Source organism: Danio rerio, chromosome 9, assembly GCF_049306965.1.
Source record: "Danio rerio strain Tuebingen ecotype United States chromosome 9, GRCz12tu, whole genome shotgun sequence".
Classification (NCBI taxonomy): domain Eukaryota; kingdom Metazoa; phylum Chordata; class Actinopteri; order Cypriniformes; family Danionidae; genus Danio; species Danio rerio.
In genome coordinates this window covers 27,253,049-27,275,052 of record NC_133184.1, presented here as the reverse complement: position 1 = coordinate 27,275,052, position 22,004 = coordinate 27,253,049, and the positions used below count along the sequence as shown (strand labels likewise).

General features: G+C 35.9%; 1 protein-coding gene across 12 annotated transcripts in view; it reads right to left on the bottom strand.

Annotated features, from left to right (window-relative positions):
• zeb2a (zinc finger E-box binding homeobox 2a) overlaps window positions 1-22,004 on the bottom strand; it is a 271,323-nt gene that overhangs the window by 190,051 nt on the left and 59,268 nt on the right. For 4 of the 12 annotated variants that reach the window (XM_073911414.1, XM_073911424.1, XM_073911411.1 and 1 more), the window contains exon 3: window positions 13,954-14,075. The exons of the other annotated variants lie outside the window; for them this stretch is intronic. The gene's annotated coding sequence lies outside the window, so the exon portion shown is untranslated. The remainder of the gene's footprint in view (window positions 1-13,953; window positions 14,076-22,004) is intronic. 12 annotated transcript variants of the gene reach the window in all.

The window sequence follows — 22,004 nt, the reverse complement described above, 5'->3', positions numbered from 1 at the left end:
TGCTCCACGCAATATGATAGATAAAAATATTCCCTGTCCTAATAGGCTTTTTTTCACTCTCCCAGCTTTGCCATTTGGACTCTTGACATTCATTTAACCTCACGAAGTGAATGTTATGTAAACACTTATCTGCGAAGTGGAAGGCGGTCAATTTTGTTGTACACCATAGGCCACCTTCTGATGAAACCACTTTCCTACAAACATAATTTATGAGACATTTGTTCAAGGTCTGAGTCATGGACATTCATTGTAATATCCCCTTTTCCCACATGTACCTTTTCATATACTACCTACTGGGTCGGTGTACAATAGCATGGTTAAAGTTACAGCCGTGTACAGATAAAACCTTAAATATAATGAGCCTTGACACAAAGCAAGCCAATGCCATATTCACAGATATGCTTTCCCTGTTTTTCCCACTTCTCCATACGTCTTGGAGGTGGATATGATCTCATATTTCAAGCACTTGTAACATCAGATAAGGATTCATAGTCCCACTTAAGGCTTACTCTGTTTTCCCGAGTCCTGTTCTATCTCATACAGGAAAGAAAAATCACCTGTGCCACAACCTTCCACCAAAATAATGTGGGACAAATAGGAAATGGTGATAACGGATATTATATTTCTGTGAAAACGTCTGCGACCCGGCCTTCTCAAGACAAACGCCCTGCTTTCATAAATGTTTACGAGGAGAATGTTACTGTCGGCTTGTATTTCTCTTTAAGTGCACATGGTGTTGAATGGCTTTACTCTCTCTTCTCCCCATCAGGACTTGATCCATCTAGGCAATTGTGATACATCATAGATTTGGCAACATAAAAAGATCACACTTTACTTTGACCTGCTCATGTGTCATATTAATTTGCAATGCACATGTACAATGTATATGTAAAGTGTTACCACGAAAAAATGAGAGATAAGCAGAACAGAGCAGTTGCGTGACTAGTTTTGCCCCAAAGAAAGAAAGAAAGAAAGAAAGAAAGAAAGAAAGAAAGAAAGAAAGAAAGAAAGAAAGAAAGAAAGAAAGAAAGAAAGAAAGAAAGAAAGAAAGAAAGAAAGAAAGAAAGAAAGAAAGAAAGAAAGAAAGAAAGAAAGAAAGAAAGAATGAATGAATGAATGAATGAATGAATGAATGAATGAATGAATGAATGAATGAATGAATGAATGAATGAATGAATGAATGAATGAATGAAAATTATACAATATGTCAAGAATGAAGCCGAAATAGGCAGAATAGTTTAGGTTTTGTTCTAAAATTGCTACAGTTTTAGATGTTGTTGTCATCAGACTTTGTCCTTTCAAAGTGGGAATGTAACATTTGAGTTTTGGAAAAAGAACAAAGTGACTAGGATACACTTTCACTTTATTATGAAACAACTCAAGTTCAACATACCTAACCCCTTGTCAACTACTGAAATTCATTAAAAAAAGACAAAAAAAGTATTTATTTTGCTATAGCTAAGCGAGGCAACACGGTGGCTCAGTGGTTAGCACTATCGCATTACCGCAAGAAGGTCACTAATTCAAGTCCTGGCTGGGTCAGTTGGACTTTAGCTGTTCTCCCCATGTTGGCGTGGGTTTTCTCCAGGTGCTTTGGATTCCCCCACAGTCCAAAGACATGCGCTTTAGGTGAATTGAATGAACTAAACAGCCCATAGTGTGTGTGTGAATAGGTGTGTATGGATGTTTGCAAACCATGCTCATTCTGATTACATACCCCAATATACATTTCTTGAGAGAGCAAATCCATCCCAGGAGCTACGTTCTTTTGCGGTTTTTGTTTTCGCGAATCCACCAGAGGCCTTTGTGTATGCTTTTTCACATCTCAAATTTATCTTGCTAGTGCTATTGGTGCCTACTGATTTCACTGAAATCCAACAGAGGAGAACCAAACCAATAGTATTTTAAAAGGCACCGATTGACCCGCACACCCACTTCCCTAAGCCCAACCTCAGTGCTTTGAAAAGCAATCGAAAAAAAAAAGGCCCCTGCTGTTTACCACGTTTTCAGATTTTACCACATTTTCAGACTTCTGTAATCGTTCTTCACCGAACTCGAACCCTGTCGTTGCGATCAACTCCGCTCTGCATTTAAAGTCAGTAGTCAGCTGGTAAGCAAGAAAAGGAATGACGTCATACCGCCCCATAGCATTCATTTTAATGACAAAATTGAGCCATATGTAGCTCTGGCTACATAATTTGTGATGTCCAGAAATGTATATATTTCAGAATGAGCTTGTTTTGGATGTTTCCCAGTACAGGGTTGCAGCTGGAAGGGCATCCACTGTGTAAAACATATGCTGGAAAAGTTGACGGTTCATTATGCTGTGGCAACCCCTGATGAATAAAGAGAATATGCCAAAGGAAAATTAAAGAAGGATTTTGCTGTAAGCGCCCCCACCCCTCAAGATAAACAGCTACCATACTGTGAACTTTGCATAACCATTATCTCTTTATAAGAATCATTGGAAATTCTAAAAATAAAGATAAACAATAAATAAATGAAGCAATCTTGGCAGAATCATCTGGGAATGCTTCAGGTTTGGTGCCACCCTGCCGAGGAGATGCATTCTCTCTTATACCTCCTCCCTGCTCATCCTCTGTTCCTCTGTCCCATGAGACAGTTTAAGGTGGGTGGGAAGGCACAGGAAATTCTCCAGATACTCTTTCTGTGTTTTAAGCTGAATATTTATTCATTGAATATAACTCATCTATCAGTTTAAGCCGAATCCAGCAAGTTGAATTGTGCATCTTTTTGAGTCCAGCATTTCAACTGACACTTTAACTAACGCAGAATATTTTGACTCAGTGATTTGGAAGAGATATCAGTTCAGCTAACATCAGACAAGAGCCTGGCTCATGTTCATGTGGAATAATGTTCCTGTGCAGAGACCGTTATCTGATCCAAAACTACTCCCAGTCACGGTTCCTCAATCTAAATGACATTATCCGTGCTCTGCTCCCTACTCCGCAGCGTTTAGGTGTCTTAAGCGGTGCTCAGAAGTGTCCAGAGGGGAAAACAGACACAGTCCAGTGACATGAAACAGCCTAATTGCCTGAGCCTTCCCTATCTCAAGGCAGAACTTCAGTCGTTTGCTTACATTGCGCCACACACACACACTCACGGTTCTTTTAACTTGAACCTGAGGACACAATTGGGAGTTGGGGGCTTGTTATCAATGTGCAATGTAATGTAGACTGAAGGCTAGAACAATCAGCTTTAAAAGGTAAATGACCTTTCTAAAGCACATGCAGTTATGTGTGTGTTTTCTCATCATGTCCTTTTAGCAGCTGCATGGATGGCTTCTCCTTGTGTCTTTTGTGTCCCCTGGGATTGAACATGCATTTGTCACATCCTCTTTTACTCCCATTCTCTCTCTTTCGCTGCACACACTCACACACACACTTTTACGTAAACTTTGAACACTGAATCCCCTCTAGGTAAAAAAATTAACAGGAAGATAAAGTAATGTAAATAAAAATGTGCTGAACAATTAGATGTTGCTTAATGTATAAATTGAATTTTAATGCAATTGTATTTATATATTTTTTGCATTAAAGAATAAAAACACAAGTTGGATGAATGTCAGCTGGAACAGAGTTTCAATAAACAGTTTTGTTACTGAACAAATGTTGCTAATTTGTTAAAGGTTTAAGATCCCAGTCGTCATTGCTGTCATTGTTTCAAAAGTTTTTAATTTCAGATTTTCACAAGGCTAAATGCTAAGGATTTTTTTTCTAATGGTCCAGTTAAAAAATAAATGGTATTGTAAGGAAGATAATTAAACCATATTGGCAAATAGAGTTAATAATTAAACTTTTGTTAAAGCTTTTATTAAGAGGAGGTGTTGACCCAATCGGGTAGCTTAGACACAGGAAAATTAAGACCTGTTTAAAATAATTTAAGACTTATAACTCATTATTTTAGTGAATTTAAGACTTTTTAAGGTCTACCGTTTTGTTTTTGAAATTTAAGACATTTCAAAACTTCTTAAGACCCCGGGGATACCTTGAATAAACCCAGCAGGCACAGGACGTCAACATAATGTCAGATTGACGATGTACCCCAACAACCTGGGACGTTGCATTTTGATTGGATATGAAAATCGGGTTGACGTCAGAACCCAATGTCGAACAGACATTGCATTTTGGTTACTTTCCAACGCAACCTAAAAACAACAAAATATCAATGTCTAACGATGTTACAGCTTGATGCTGTGCGGACATTACAAACAATACATTTATCAGACACTGGATTTTGGTTGCCATACCTGACGAATAAATGTCAGTATTTGACATCAATATGACGTTGGATTTTGGTCACTTTCCAACACAACCTAAAATCAACAAAATGTCAATGTCATTTCACGTCGATGTCAAATAAGATTGTCCTTAGATGCTAGTGACCTAAATATAACCTAATATTATCTTATGACGTTGTGTGTCTGCTAGGAAGGACTGCCAATGGTTCAATACAAATATATATATGTATGCATGTAAATATAGTAAACACACAAGCATGTATTACTTTTAACTTAAATATATCAGTATTCATGTCTTACTTCATGTGAATACTTAGTACATCCCAAAATAAAAAATTCATCCATAATTTACCCAAACTCCTTTTGTTACAAAACCATATGAAATATGTTCATTGCAAGACAAATGAAGAAAATTTGAATGAACTCAAAATGCTACATTAAAAATAAATCCATACAAACTGAATGGTTTAATCCTAAATAAATGTGTTTCATTCTTCTATCCATGCTTCTCTTCAGATGATTCCCACTAAACATATAGATAGTTTACCCAATAAGAAAATGATTTTTTTTTCTTTATTTTATCACAAATGCCAATTTTTGGATGAAATCTCCCTTAAATGTTTTTAATAGTAATTTCTTTAAATAAAACTATTAACTGACTACAATTCATTTAATATTCATATATAATTTTAAAAAGCTTTTTTTCCACACATAGTGTTTTGCATGTATGTATATAAAACTGAAGTCCAATGCACATGTACATGCACACAAAAGTAGTTAAGCCAGTAAAATGACTGTGATACAGACGTGAGCTCAAAATCAATCCCTAGTGATCTGGTCCATAGGGAAGCTGTCACCACACTGTAAATCTGACTGTCACACCAGGTCTGACCTCTGTCAGGAGCAAATCCACAGGGCTGATGTCAAACTTCTCAGCAGTCACCACTGTCAGCTGTAAAAAACTGACATGGGCAAAATCACTGATGCAAATACTGCCCTCAAAAGAGATCTACACTATTTGGGAATTGAATATTGACAGACAAGGGAATAGCAAAGCACTGGTCTCTTAGCTCTATTGTCAAAGTGATTTTGTGTATGTTAAAATTAGATAAAAGTGAGGCTCTGCTTTTTTTTCTATGTTATGTAATTGATGCCTGTCATATTCTCCGGCCTAAATCAGATTCAGCAAAAATGAAAAACAGACTATAAGCCACAAGAGTTGAGATCATTCGGACAACACCCATCAGTCAAACAAACATAGTTACAGGACACCCAAATCCTCACGTATCTCCAAGATGCTTTTGTTGGGACGCGAGGATTTTATCAAACAAAGCACAACACAGGATGACCGAACATCCAATCACGGTTGGATAACAATTGAGAACAAAAGTAAGACAAAGATAATATTTAATGTGTGTACATCGCTGGGTTTTTGGATGGCTTCGTTTTGAGGTCAAAAGGTTGTTTGCAGGGAATGCAAACGAGGAGGCAGAACATAAAACAGCAGTTATTCAAACTTGCCCTCAGTTTGATGATCCTAAAATGACAAAAGAATCAATTAAATGATTAAATAATGCACGCTTTCGAGCAAAGAAACCCTGTCACCCTTTTGTGTTAGAATATTCTGTTTTGTTGTGGTTGCAAACTGTGCTCCCCAATATTTGGTATTGATGCTGTTTTAAAAATTAAATGTTAAGGCTGGTCTGAATAGTCTAACAGCACTTCCTAGTGTTAAAATTAGTAAAACGGGTGGCCTTTTTTTCACAAAAGCTCAAAATGAACTGTGTGATGTTCATGATGTCATAAAGAAAGAAAAGGTGGAATTTGTGGCTCACTTCTGAAAACAAGAATGTTTCCAAACAATGCCTGTGCAGTATATAATGTACTGGTCGTCTTAATGTCAGGAAACCTCCAATAAACCAAATAATCTCGTAACAGAATCTCCCTTGCATAATTCCACTTAGCATCACACATTGTTTTTCATTTTGCCACATTTGAAAGCAGTATATATTGTAAAAGAGCTGCTGTGCTACTATTGGTCAATGTCACAGCTATGGTGTCTTTCAGTAGCTATGTGTAACACAGTCATTCCCACAAGCAACTTTGGCGGATTTGATTTGATTTAATAAGGCTTGGCATAGGCATAAACAAAGCTTGTCCAGGGCAATAATAATTTTAGGGTGAAGTTAATGAGAATTTTGGCACATTTTTTTGGCAAAGCATTTCAGTGTTGATTGTTTCATTTCTATTTGTTTCATGAAATGTAATCAAAGATCACAGGAGAAGAATTGCACATGCCTGTGCAACAAAGCGGTGTTTAATGTCACTCCATGATTCAGCGCTTTTGAACAAATTGGATAAATCAGATTCAATTATCCATTCACAAAGACACGTGCTTGCTTCATTCTGAAATTAATCTGAGTAGATCAGATAAATACATGGATCACTTAAGACAGTCATTTGCAGCCACATACTGAAGGCTCATTTTTATATAATAACATGTTTAAATATATAGGAAATCAAATTTTAGCTTGCAAGAGTTAACAATGATATAAAATACAGTCTCAGAACTACTAAATTATGGCCACAGAAAATGCTGAGTAGCTAGTAACTGTTAAAGAACCCACAAAAAAATTATGTCAACTCCTGAAAATGTAATATACTGTCATGCAAACTATTTACCCATTATATAGGGCTGGGTGATAAATGGATGTATTAACTCAAGTGTAAAGTTTACATCCATTTGTTTCAATAAAAATCATTTTTCACCCTAACACGTGACACTCCTCTCTGGGTTCCAACAACATAACAGATCCAACAAACTCTTAGAAATGTTATGCTAAATCAGGGGTGAGCAAACTCAGTCCTGGAGGGCCGGTGTCCTGCACAGTTTAGCTCCAACACTTATCAAACACACCTGAACATGCTAATCAGTGTCTTCAGGATCACTAGAAATCTAAGGCTGTTTCTCAATTCCAAGAACGCAGAGAATGGACTTGCGTTCTTGTGGAGAGCGGTCTTGCCAGGTGTCCTCGGAAGAACGAACTCAGGAGACCGCGAGGGCAGAGAACGCGTCCTTTGAGAAATGGGATGCTGCGTTCTTCCTGATGGTCACATGACCTTCACATGTTTTAAATGGTAAATTATTTAAACATTACAGCATTCATACAACGATTTATTGTTGTCCCCCTCTTCAAAATATATACTTTGCATAAAAACATTAAAAATATACTCTGCACAATATAAATAAAACAGATTTTAATACGAATTTCAGCAAACAAACAACCCTTAATGTGTTTATTCCTTTATTAAGTTGTTCATGGTTCTGTTTACTTTTACCGTTTAATTTAGGGAAACTCCTAAGGTAAATAAATGATATCTCTGAACTTTAATAATAAATCTAAATAAAATTCTGCGCTTCCCACCTCCAGTCGCAATGACTTCTGGGACTTCCAGAGCGAGTTCGTTGCTCAAGTCTGCATCAGTGCGTCCTCGATATCAAGAACACATCCGGGAAGTTTCACGCGTCCTCCGTACTTGCGGTCTTGAGTATTGGAACTGAACTTAGGCAGCTGATGATGACGTTGCACGAGAACACGAGGACGCAAGACTGCTGAAGAACGCATATTGAGAAACAGCCTAAGTGTTTGATTAGAGTTGGAGCTAAACTGTGCAGGACACCGGCCCTCCAGGGCCGAGTTTGTCCAACCCTGTGCTAAATACAACACGAACACACCTTATAAAAACAATAGAATTCAGTGCTCTAAGTCTCTGTCAGATTCGCGCATTTGAAACAGTGTACCACACCTTGTATTTCTCATGATGAGTATTAATGGCTAAGACATGGACAAGACACAAATATGAAAGGAACTGTTACCGATCTAATGTTGGAACTCAACGCTTCAAAAAAAAAAAAAAAAGCAGTTGATTATTAGGTACCGGAAATATCAACACTGTGACAACTCGCTCAGTCTACCAGATGCAAGGCAAGTTTATTTATGTAGCACATTTCATGCACAGTGGCAATTTAAAGTGCTTTAAATAAACAGAAATAAAAAAGACAACTATAAGTAAAATAAAAACAAATAATTTAAATAATTAAAAAAAACTGATAAAAACAGATTAAATGTGTTAAAACAGGTTACAAAAGAATGAAAAAATGAGAAAAATATATTAGTGTGATCTGTCAGACGTAGCAGAGTGCTCATTCAGTAAAGGCACAGCTAAACAGATGTGTTTTCAGTCTTGATTTGAACATGCCTAATGTTGGAGCAAATCTGATAATTTCTGGAAGCTGATTCCAGCAGCTGGGGGCAGAGTAGCTGAAGGCGGTCTTACCCTGCTTTGACTGAACTCTTGGAATTTCTAGTTTATCTGATTCTAAAGATCTAAGTGATCTGTTAGGTTTGTATTCAGTCAGCATATCTGTGATGTATTGAGGTCCTAGGCCATTTAGTGATTTATAGACCAGTAATAATACTTTAAAATCTATTCTGAATGTAACTGGAAGCCAGTGTAAAGACCTGAGGACAGGTGTGATGTGCTCTGATTTCCTGGTTCTGGTCAGAATCCTGGCCGCAGTGTTCAGAATGAGCTGCAGTTGTCTGACTGTCTTTTTGGGAAGGCTAGTGTGAAGGCCGTTACAGTAATCCACCCTGCTGCTGATAAAAGCATGAACAAGTTTCTTGAAGTCTTCACTGGAAACAAAGCATCTGATTTTTGCAATGTTTATGAGATGATAGTATGCTGATTTACTAACTACTTTGACATGACTATTGTCAAAAACTAAACTCAGATCTGAAACCAGTCACACCGAGATTCTTAACCTTAGTTTTTGTTGTTTGACCCTTAGTGCCAAGGTACGCATTTCACCTTGAGAACAGCGGACAGGCGCAAATAAAAGCAATAAAATGTAACCCAATAACCTACACTGTAAAACCCAACAGTCATTTGAAAAGATTTGAACTCAGTGTTGAAGGTAATGAGTTAATTAAATAGCTTATTACTTCAACTTAAATGGAGTAAGTTCACAGTACTCGTATGGATTAGTTTGTAGTAATCGGTTTCCTCAAACAGTTTGAGTTGCCTTAACTGATTGGGTTTAACAGTACTCAGTTGGTTTGAATTCTCTTTATTTATTGGGTATTACTGTGCTCAATGTGCTTCATTTACTCAAATGGATTAAGTCCACAGTACTCATCAGTAGGGATGTAACGGTATCAGAACTTTACAGTACGATAATACCTCGGTATGAATGGCACGGTACGGTATTTATTGAATAATTTACAGGAAATACAAAACTAATAAAAAGACTCGAAAAAAGTGCCAAAAGTGTTTATTTACCTTATCACAGAACATATCAATGACATACAAATTAGCCATCTGTCTGTAAGTTTCGAAACAGGAACTTAAATTGTTCAATTTTAATAACAAAAAACTATTAAACCATATAAAATATAAGGTTTCAATTTAGTATTGTTGAAAACTCAAAACATTCAACATTTAATCACTCACTCACTTAGATAGAGATGGGTTTTTTAAGGAAAACTATCATATAACTATAATCTGATAAAAGCTGGGATCTGTGGGCATGTCCCTGCAACAGAAAAAAAAAAACTCTCATTTGGGACTGAGGTTTCTGGGACAGAGAGATATGATTTAGCCAAGGTTGACCGCAGTGGGTAACGCTGTGCATTGTCTTTCCACCACTTGAGAGGACAAGCCATGAGTGAGATAGAGGTCTCTTTGCGGTACAAGTCACTGTCTGCATCAATCTAACAAGTGTGCTGTGTTCTGCAGTCCCCATGACTGTTTTTAGTCGTATTCCCCGACTTATATTCCACCACAGTTTGGTAGTGCCTGCATATTGCTTTTTCCTTTGTCTGTCACCTTTTCTCCTTTTTCGTATCTTTTTAGAAAGAAACAGAAATGCTTCCACACATCCGATTTAAAACGGTTCCATCCATTCAGTTCACATCTGATTTAAATTTAGGTTCGATCATTTCCAGCTCTTTTTCTTTCCCGCTACAAGCAACACACTCCATTTCCGCATTACTGGATCTGTAGTGACAGCAGACCGCAAAGGATGATAACCACACCTAGGCTGATGGGAATTTTAGTTCCCGCTACCTCGTTCCCGTTCGCTTCATTCGTATAAGCAAACTTTTCTCAGAAATATAGTTTTATTGAGTCATGCGCCTATGGTAATATTGAAAAAAATTACTATTGCGGTATGACGGTATATTGTTACAATCCCAATATTGTTACATCCCAACTCATTAGGATTATTTTTTTGAACTTAAATGGTTTGTTGCGATCTGTTTCCTCAAATGGTTTGTTACCTCAACTTCGTGGGTTTTACAGTTTTACAATCACTTACTGTATATGAAATGAACAAACCTCTGTATGTCAGGAAAATATACTAATTTTGAAAAAGGTCTCTTTTTAACAATAATCTTGACTTTACTTTTTACTGTAATTTTATGAAATGGTTTAATTTATATTACTAAAAAAGTCTTGTATGCAATTGTAATTAGATCTTGTTCAATTTGATTTTTAAATGACAGCTAGGAAGGTTCTTGAGGAAAAGCTTTTTTTTTCTTTAGTATTTTTTACATCCTATAAATATATAATTATGATATGCTTATGCTTATAATAGAGGTTAATAACCTTCAATTTTTTTAGTGGGGGAAGAAAATCGATTTAAATCGTAAATCAATTTTTTTGTGAAAAAAATCAGGGATTTTTTAAAAAGACCATATCGCTCAGCCAAACCATTATGAAATGTAAACATTGTATTATCCATTTCTTTGACACATATAGACTGAGCCCAAATAAAACTGAGACTTTCTAAACCATTGAGAGGCTTGTTTTGTCACTGCCAGTTACTGTTGACCTGATGGGATCTGCCAGTCTTTATCATGGGAAAGTATAAAAGCACAATTATCTCTATTAAACAACCCGTTCTGTTCTCAAAGGCTGTCCCAAACATGAAAAGCTCTTGAAACAACCCTCCTTATCTAAATGGGGTTTGATCAGTCCAGAAAAAACCGAAAAACTGGCATTTTAGTCAACAGCAACTGAGTCACCGGCAATGTTGATGGAGAACCTGATCGAGATTAGGTAAGGTGGAGCAGATCTGCGACTACCTTATCTCTTCCGCCAATTTAGTCATGCAGCCAGCGTTCCAGAGCTTTAGCTCACCGTAATCAGGTAATTAAAGCTATTTGATCTAATGGCTCTCAGCTCCATTGCACAATTGTTTATTCCCTTGATCCTCCAGCTTATCTACCTTGTTGTTTTTATAAATCCTGAAGGAAAAAAAATGGGGAGATCCTGTTATTGTTTCCTGTCTCCACTAAGTATTTATTTGCACTTTTCTCCCAGTTAAAGGTTTGCATTCGTGTTGAACTTTTGAAAGTAGGTTTGATGAGAGAAGCGGATCCATCAGAACAACCTCTGAGCAGACAGTCAGTAACTAACCATCTTTGTCTTCTGTAAGTCATCAAGTTGTGTTTGTTGCCCGTGCCAAGAAACCTTCTAGGATTTGACAAAACCCACGGTCCCCTTTTCCTCCCAGAACTGGATGATCTTGGTAAATACAGAAATAAATAGAGAAACAACCTCAAACAAATAAATCCACTTTTAAAGACGCTCTGGCTTTAAACAAAGCAAAGGATCAGATGCGTCTTGAAGATGCCAAGTGAAAGGAGCCACAGGCTGTTGTTTGAAAAGATGGCTTCACTTTTGTTCCAGATTTCTTTTTGCTTCAGTTCTGTCTCCTCTTGTGTCAGATTTGCAGCAGAGATATGTCTTGAGATTTAGGCTACAGCTCAGAGCTCGAGTTATAACATGGTGTAGCATCATTTGAATAACTAGCGCCCGAAGAGTAGGTCTTTGCTCTTCATTTATCATAAATTAAAGACATATTTGTGCAAGATAAATAAGTATAAAACACTCCAGATGGCTCATGCCCTGCTCAGTTTTGTTTAAAATATCAAAAATTTAAATATAATTACAAAATTATTTTACTAAATTAGTTAAATAAAGTTACCTTGACTACTGACTGATCAGAAGTAATGTAGATGTAGTAAATTACTAAAATAATGTACAGTGCTCAGCATAATTGAGTACACCCCATTTTGAAAATGAATATTTGTATCCATTTCTCGGTGAATATAGAGGATGTATTTTGGTGCATTTGAACGAAACAGATTTATTAAACAGATAATTTTATTAAAATAATATTTTAGTCAATAAACATATTTAGAAATTGAAAGATAATACAATTAAATTCAAGCAAAATATTGCCAAAAAATGACAACCTACACAATTTTAACTAAATTTTTCCATTGTTTGCTTCTCTTGATTTTTCCTCTTTTTTTAAATTTGTATTTAATTTTTTTTTCTATAACATATAACTTTGGGTTTACTAGTTTTTGGATTGTTATCGTAGGTTAGTTTATTAGATAAGCTCCAGATTCGGTTTCAGTACTGACTAATCTAGAGTATAACCACAACTATAATATTGTATAGCTTCCTATTAAAATATGAATTTAAAAGATAGATTTGTGAGGGGTGTAATTATATATGCTGAACATGTATGTATTATACATATATATATATATACATATATATATATATATATATGATTAATTTATCTTGTTGATTGATTTATTTTGATAAATCAAAATAGAGATTACATTTTTTAGACTTGCAAATAAGTAAAAAAGAAAGCAAGTTCATTTTCATTTTAAAATAAGAAAATAATAATGTTTCAAAATTAAAATGTTAAAAATTCATGCATAACCTTATCTATAAATCTATAAACAGCAAAGTTTTAAACAGAAATATTACTGTTTTTAATTTGCATCAGCAATCAGATTAAATATTTATTTATTTAGTTTTTATTTTATTTAAAAAATGTTTGTATTTTTAATTAAACTTTAATTAAATTTGATTTCAAGCTAAACTGACAAAAATGAACTTAAAATGCTTGAAAACTGATCAAAAGTGACTTTTTGTTGTTTTTTTAACTCTCTATCATATATAATCCTAATATTCCTGAATAAAAATAGCTGGGTCTCCCCAAGTGTTCATGTTAGCACAGTAGTATGACTTCTGAAAGTGTAATGGCTAAAGAAAATTCAGATTTGCAGTATAGACTTTTTGTAAAACATTTAAAACAATCTGACCTAAACATTTTCAGCGGCCGCACACCGCATATATATATAATAGTTATTAGTCACATTACTTACAATATTTTGATTTGTACATCTACAGTAACAAAAACCCCTGTCAGAGGAGAGATTAAAAGCACATGAACTTTCTTTCTCAAGTCATAAACTGCTTCTTTTGGTCTTCTGTGTCCTCTTAATATGATTAATAACATGTGGAGTTGTTATCAAAACATCATGTTCCTAATAAGCATCATATCACAAGACTACCAGTGAAACAACAGCAAGTCAGAGGATTGGCTCTTTAGTTTGTCTCCAAGACCCCCGAGGCACAGCAATTTCACTTCTTGGCATGGGCCAGGGATTTCAACCCAAACAATGCCCCAAAGGCTCACTCATTTATGGGGATGAGATCAACTCAAAAACAACTACGGGAGTGTGGGGGGGTGGGGGGAGCCTATAGCGCTTTATGACTCATTACATAAGCACTTAGCGACATGAATATTCCTCAAATACCTGGCATTGCAGAATGTAATCTGCTTACGACGACAGGACTGGATGTGCCCGGCTTGTGTGGCAGGTGTTTCTGCATTAGCTTCTGTTACAAAAGATTACGGAGGCAGTGATGGCAATCTTGGCTGTGGAAGAGAGGAGGGGAAAAACGTTTTAGAAATGGCTTAATCCAAGGGCTAGATTACCCACAAGGTACCGGCTAGGTAGACATCAAAGGCCGTCCCAGCCCACTCAGTGATATTGAAATGAAAACGTGTTCCCGCTAAGCTTGAATGGAAAGCGTCGCCGGAGGTTGTCAGCTCGGTTTCGGGAGAAGAGAGGCAATAGAAGAGCAATCCTATTCACTCTACTCATGACACTGTTTGGCTGCGCACTTTGCTTCTGTGCTTATCGCTTTGTTGGGCTGAAAGATGCGATGGAATTTTCGGAATCTTTTGAATTAGCTTTATTTTTTGTTACCATGTGAAATGGCGCAAGGAATTGCATTCTTTACCATTTACCTGTTTTCAACTGCAGAATGACGTTTTATTCTCAAATTGTTGCATCATCTTCTGTATTTCGCAAATTGTGATAAAAAAATCTTGTCATCCCCTTTGCAATGTTTCATTTACCTGTTTTCAAACTGACATCAAGGCACTAATTTGTGGCAAGATACAACATCTTATCTCCTTTGTGGCCTTGTAATTCAAACACATTCAAAGGCTGAGCACTTGGACCTTTTTTGGCAGTTGTGGTCGGTTCACATGACCAGAAGGTCCTGGCCAATTTCAGTCAAAATCCCCCAAACAATGGCGCTCTCTGACAACGCTCAGGTTGTTATCTACAAGTGCCCTTAGACTTGTGTTGCTTGCAGAATGGCTCTTTGGAAAAAGCGCATGAATCACTTGCTCTGTTAACTTACACCGTCCACACTGCCCCCTTTACTATTTCGAAGGTCGCGTAAAACCCCCCTGAAGCCCTGAACCATGTCATCCGTCACTGCTAGCCTGAATTGCTGGGTCTCATGCTGCTGGGAGAAATGCCACTGTTAAATGACTACGGAGACTCATAGACGCTTACTGTCAGGCTAATCAGCTATAATCGCTGCACAGTAGTTAATTGACAAAGGTCACGCCTAGGTTACGCACTGCTACTGCTAATGGTTATAAATTGACTTCTTAGAGCATGTCTCGTGTTTGATGTCACCAATACATCACTACAATGTGCTTGTTCTAATCAGTTGTAGTGCACACATCTATGTCATCATGTACACTATGATCATCATTATGTACAGAGTTTAATTAATAAAAGGTGTAACAATAGAGAGATAAATTTCTGAATATACATGTACTGCTGTGAAGATATTTCATTTTAGTTGACCCAGATCAGCTGATTTCACTAAACAGAAATGTGTAAAGCCAGAGTATAATATGTGTAAGTTAATAACATATATAGGTTAATAAACTATTAATGGCTAAATAATTAATAGGCATAAACTAAACTAATTTTCCTACATTTTTAGATGTAATTATTGCTTTTACTAAGACAAAAGTGAATCTACTGTTCCTAAAGAGTGATAATGGCAAATCACAAGCCCTGGCCCTCAGTAAATTGAACTAAACCGAACCGAACCTTACCCTACACCACATGTACTACATGTGCAACACAGGCTTATTGTGGATATGTACCCCTATCTACATTTATGGAGAACTCAAATTATGTAGCCAGAGGTACGTCTGGCTGCATTTTGTCTTTAAAACCAATGCTACCGTAAGGCAGTATGTTAGAGACTTGGGACGTGGAGCAGAGTTGACCACGATTGCAGAGCTCAAGTATGGAGAACGGTTTCAGAAACCAGATAAAAAAAAAGAATGAAATACCAAAAGGCTAAAAACGTGGTGAAACCATGTGGCCATGATGGCTTTTCTTTTTTTAGGTTGCTTTTGAAAACACTATCAGTTAAAAAGAGACGGTTGGGTCAGTTGGTCATTCAGTCGACAGCAAGCTGGCCTGGTCAGCTGAAGTGTATATCGCAAATATTTTACGAGAGAAGAGGACGAATTTGTGATAACCAAAAAGCATACACAGCAGCCTCTGGTGCATTTGCAAAAACAAAAACTGTGTGAAGATGCACCTTAAGTTATGCATTTCGCTGTTCGCAGAAATGTAGACCTGGGTGCATATCCGCAAGGAGCCTGGGTTGACAATGTGGCTTTAATACAGAGAAATGAACAAGAACCATGGCACTGGTGTATTGTTACACTATATGTATTAATAAACACCAAATTCAACAATTTATAAACGACAATAGAATTAGTGCTATTATAAAGACTTCATTTCTTCCTCTTCTTCTTCTTTTTCTTCTTCTTCTTCTTATTATTATTATTATTATTGTTGTTGTTGTTGTTGTTGTTGTTCAAAATTTATAATGATATAATAGCAGTTATTTTAATAATATAATAACTGTTATTTTGAATTGTAGTAATAATTACAACATTACTGCTTAATTTTATTTTATTTTATTTTCGATCACATAAACTCAGCCTTGTTAAGATTTTTAAAAAAAACAAAAATCAATTTTAAAACCTATTTTCTGACATATTTATTACTGTACACACATAAATGAGTTTGTAAAGCCTGGGGCATTAGTATGCAGAAAGCTTTAGTGAAAGAGGTGCATTACAGTGTTTAGTTTACTTCCATCATGCAACTCATCTGAGACCTGCAACCTTTCTCTGCGTCCAGCCAGCCGACTCATTCAGACAGGAGAATTTGTAAGCCCTCTCTGCTGTATTTGTTTAGTTTGCCATTTCACTTTAACTTGTCCCACGAGAGAGCGTTTCAGAAAAATGTAAAGCTTGTGGGACGTTTTTGTATTCCCATCTTGAAAGCTGATAGTAACTTTAGACTAAGTTCTTTGTCTCTGCCTTTTTAAAGTTTATGGCTGATTTGTTTAGAAATAACACACCAAGAAAGTAACTGCTTTGATCTTTTGTGTGTGTGTGTGTGTGTGTGTGTGTGTGTGTGTGTGTGTGTGTGTGTGTGTGTGTGTGTGTGTGAACTACAAGGCTGTACTGTAGGATACGCATATGTGTGTGAGATAACTGCATAGTAAGGCTTCTAATGTGTTTTTAATTCTTTTAGTTAATTATTGAAAATTCATGTCACAGTGGCACAGTGGGTAGCATGATTGCCTCACAGCAAGAAGGATAATGGTTCAAGTCTCGGCTGGGTCAGTTGACATTTCTGTGTGGAGTTTGCATGTTCTCCCCATGTTCGCACGGGTTTCCTCCGGGTGCTCCAGTTTTCAAAGACACGCAGTTTAGATAAATTGGGTAAGCTAAACTGCCTGTAGTTTATGAGTGTGTATGGGTGTTTCCTAATAATGAGTTGCAGCTGAAAGGGCATCCACTTCGTAAAACTTATGCTGGATAAGTTGGCGATTCATTCCAGTGTGGCGACCCTAGAATAATAAAGGAACTGAGCCAAAAAGAAAATAAATTAATGTATTTTTTTTTTTTTAATTCACGCTAACACCATTTGGGCTATTTTGTCAAACAATCTATTTACTCAGGCCAGGGTATGTACAAACATAATGTACTAAAATGAAACATTTCTGAAAAGCTAAATGCAGACAACTATCCTATCAAATCAATCCAATTCATCAATCTATAAAAATGACTAAAATTTATTATTATGCATGCAAGGTTAATAGTTGACTACGTTTTTGTGTAAAGAAAGCAATGTGTTTGTGCATTAAAGATGCATGGATCATCTGTAACGTTACTCGAATCCGCGGTTTCATACTAATCATCCACCTGCCACCCACCAGCACATATAATTTTATCTGTTATATATACCCGCACCAGACCTGCACCTGATCGTCACTTTAATAATTCGAATTAATTGTTTAAAGCATGATGATACATCGGCATGGATCGTTTCTTATTAACAGCAGATTTAGTGAGCTAATTTGCACATCTCTGATAGTAAATTAATATGCTAATCTTAAACTGTTTTAAATGAACATTTATTTATAAAAACAAAAGTTTGTCTTTACTACACTTAACTTCCAGTGGTATTTTTTTGCTGTTCTGATGAATGTAACTTAGCTTTGACTTGAAGGGCTTTTCGATTTAGCACTCACATGATGTTTCATATTTGAGGTACCGGCCTTGTGGCTTATGGTACATATTCTTATGGTACATATTCTTATGGTACATATTCTTATGGTACATATTCTTGTGGCTTATGGTACAGTTTTGTTTCACCTCCATTTCTCCTTCAACAAATGGACCACCACAAGGGTAAATTTGTTTTTTTAATTAGCGTGCTGTTTGTCTGATGAAAATGTATTAAAAACACATTCTTATGTGTTTTAAACACAAATGTGTTTAAAAAATACGAAGCAAAAATCATTAGTAATGAAGCACAATTAATCATAATAATTTTTTTTATTACCCGACCCGCCTAACCTGCGGATTATCCGCAGCAACCATAGATATAACCACCAGCCGCGCATTACCATTGTGCATATGTTCATCTTTATTTTTTTACTTCCCTAGCGCTTTTACAATGTAGATTGTGTCAAAGCAGCTTAACATTAATGTTCTAGTAAATTAAAACCGTGTCAGTCCAGTTTTTAGAGTTGAAGTTCAGTTCAGTGTGGTTTCATTTTTACTGCTGGAAGTCCAAACACTGAAGAGCAAATCCATCAATGTGCACCTCCACAAGTCCTAAACCAAGCAAGCCAGTGGTGACAGTGGCAAAAAAAAAAAAAAAAAAAACTTAACCAATTGACAAAAGTGAAAAAAAAAACTACAGAAAAACCGAGCTCAGTTGGGCATGGCCATTTCTCTTCTGGCTAAAATTCTTGTGTAGAGCTTCATATAGTCCATGAAACCCATAATCACTGTAAAGCTATTAACATTATTCTTCAATGCAGATGTGCACTCGTTTTTGCAATTGTTTTAGAACAGAGATACCCAAACTGGGGCCCGCGGGCCAAAGTTGGCTCACAGTAACCTTTGATTTGCCCATCCTATCTGAAAAGAGAAGAAGAATGATGGGGAATTTCCTTGTTATGCCTTTAACAGAGATTATCATTTCTAATTTAACATAACTGTTGTTTTTTTAACTGTTGATCTACAAAAAAAGCAAACTTAAATGAAATGTTTTAATTATATATTGTGAATAAATCAGATTGTTTTAAAAATGTAATACAGTCACTTGATGGATAGCGGACATAGCAGAAGCCATCAGCAAGCGAATTAAGGCAAAGTGTATTTTTTAGTGTTATAAATGAGATTGTTCAGGTTTTTTTATTGTAAGATGTTAATTCTAAAATGTATAAAAATGTATAATTAATACAATTAAAGTATTTTAAATGTAATAAATTATAGTATTAGTTAAATTATATAATAAATTAGAAAATGAATTATATATAATAATGAATATATAAAATGAACAAATTAGGAAATTACATTGACAACTTTATAGTTCAGTATATTTCCCCTCGGCCCACCACCCTTAATTAAGTTTAGTTTTTGGCTCTTCTTAAAAAAACAAACAAGTGTGTTCGTGATTATGAAGCAGACTAGCCACAAAGCAGAATAATATAATACGAAAATATCAGTTTGCAACATCAAGAAGCAGAACGAGCTATTTTTTTACGTCGGAAAGTGAATGAGAGTGGAAGTCTCGAGCCAAAAAGATTTAAATGCTGCGCACGCTCCTACGCAAAGAATAAGGTGAATAGCACAAGGCAATAACAATCTATCTTCAATAATCCCAAGCTCTAAAAAAAAAAAAAAAAAAAAAACTTTCTGTTTACTGCTTTCGGTGGGTCGTTTTTCAGGAAACTGCCTTATACAGCCATTGGTTTAAAAAGGTTTTTTTAAAAATTGCTGAAAATGGTATAGAGTAATTCCTGTACATGACATGCCATGTCTGGGTAGAAATCAAAATAAGTTGTGAATTTTGATGAATTTGATACTTGTAGCTATGTTTTATGTCAGTCTTTATTCTAATGTATTTTTAAACCCATTCATTTGACATGAAAACATTCAGAAAAGAGTATTTTTCTTTCAAATTGATCAATCCAATTCCAGTCTTAGTCTTTTACCTATATCATCTGCAGATGAGTGTAGTATGCATAATATAACTGTACTTTATTACAAACAACACAGAAATGCAACCATGTCTACATCTATTGACAAGAGTGTGGTGGTTTGAGCTAGCAGAGGTTGACTGTGGTGTTGACACTCTCTCTGTGGTGTGAAGGGCTACAGATATCGACTGGTCAGATATTAAAGCTTCAGCAGGTGTCCTGTAGCACTGTAGAGACGGACCCTGAGTAAATGCATCAAATTGATCGCGCAGATAAAAAGGCCCCTCGTTGTGCATCAATAATGCATTCTCTTTATCTGGGTCACTATATGTCCCAGGAAGAGCAGTCGCACTACATTTCCACATGAGCCACGCAATCATGTACATGAACTGGTAAATCTAGATTCTGACACAATTTACCTTGAATGCATTGATAAAAGCGTGTGTATCAGCACTGGGTCTCAAACGAACACTAAGTTAGCAAAATATAGTAAAGAATTACAGGTTTATTACTGTTTATATTTTAATATATGTAAAAAAAAAAAAAAAGCTGAAGAACCTGAATTTATAGCATTGTTACTCCAGTCTTCCTTCAGAAATCATTCCTAGATGCTGTATGGTGCTCAAGATTCATTCTTTTGTATTTTCAGCGTTGAATATTTATTTTTTACAGCTCACAGATGGACAAAAGATTCAAAATAATTTATTTTTATTTATTTTATTTTTTTTGGAATTTAAATATTATTTGTTGAAAATAATTTGTAACATTTTAAATATATTTCCTGTTATGTTTAATCCAACCCAGGCTCATTCTAAATAATGTACCGCTATATACATTTTTGGAGACCGTCAAATACGTCCCAGGATCAAAATGTTTTTCATAAATATACCACAGGCTGCTGTGTATGTCTTTTTAGATCTCAAATTTCTCTCACGATTGCCATTTGCGCCTGCTGTTCTCACGTAAACCCACCTGAGGCCGCTGTCAAATGACAGACTGACTAACCAATCAACTGACCCACCCTCCTCCTTCCCTAAACCCAACCAATTGTATTGATTGACCCATCCACCCTCTTCCCAAAGCCCAACTGACAATTTTCAAAATCAATCCAAAAAAAGAAAAGCCTTCGTCTGATTTTTACAATGTTTTTTAGATTTTACCACATTCTCAACCCGTTAGTCCCTTGTTTATAAAATTTTTAGATTCTGTTTTAGTCTTCTGGACGCTCTCTTTGAACCATTCTTCACTAGACTCGAACCCCGTCATCGTGGTTAACTCCTCTCTGCAACTCAAATCCGCTGGTGTACATGGCGAGCTAACGGGACGAACTGTTAACAGTGGAAAATCCATCCATACGAAGGTAAGCGGTCAGCTCGTAAGCACGAAAAGAAACAGTGTCATACCACACCATAGCATTTATTTTAAAAATTAAATGCAGCCAAACAAAGCTCTGGCTACATAATTCGCAATATCTAGAAACATATACAGGGCTACATTTTCAGTATGAGCTTATGTTGTATTAATCAATTTGTATGGTAATAAAAAAATGGTAAAAAAAAATCCACCCACTGTTTTATAATTCCCCAAAAATCAGTGTCTGAAAACTCGCAACTCCAAATTTCCCCCTACTGTGACATCACAGGTCTCGTAAATTATTAGTGACTGTGAGAATGAATTATTGTGTTTTTATAATAATAATAATAATTATAATAATAATAATAATAATTATAATAATAATAGCTTTATTAAAAATTGCTTTTTCCAAAAAAAATTATTCATAAACATTTAAACCTGCATATAATTTTCATTTTGGACACCTGCAGCTCCATATACATTTCAGAATTGCATAGAGTTTTTATTTTTTTATTTTATCTATTGACAGCCCTGCAAGAATAATGTGTTAATAAATTATTAAGACAAAGGGATCAAAAAGCTTAAATGTGTCTGTGTTCCTTCAGCAGTAAAA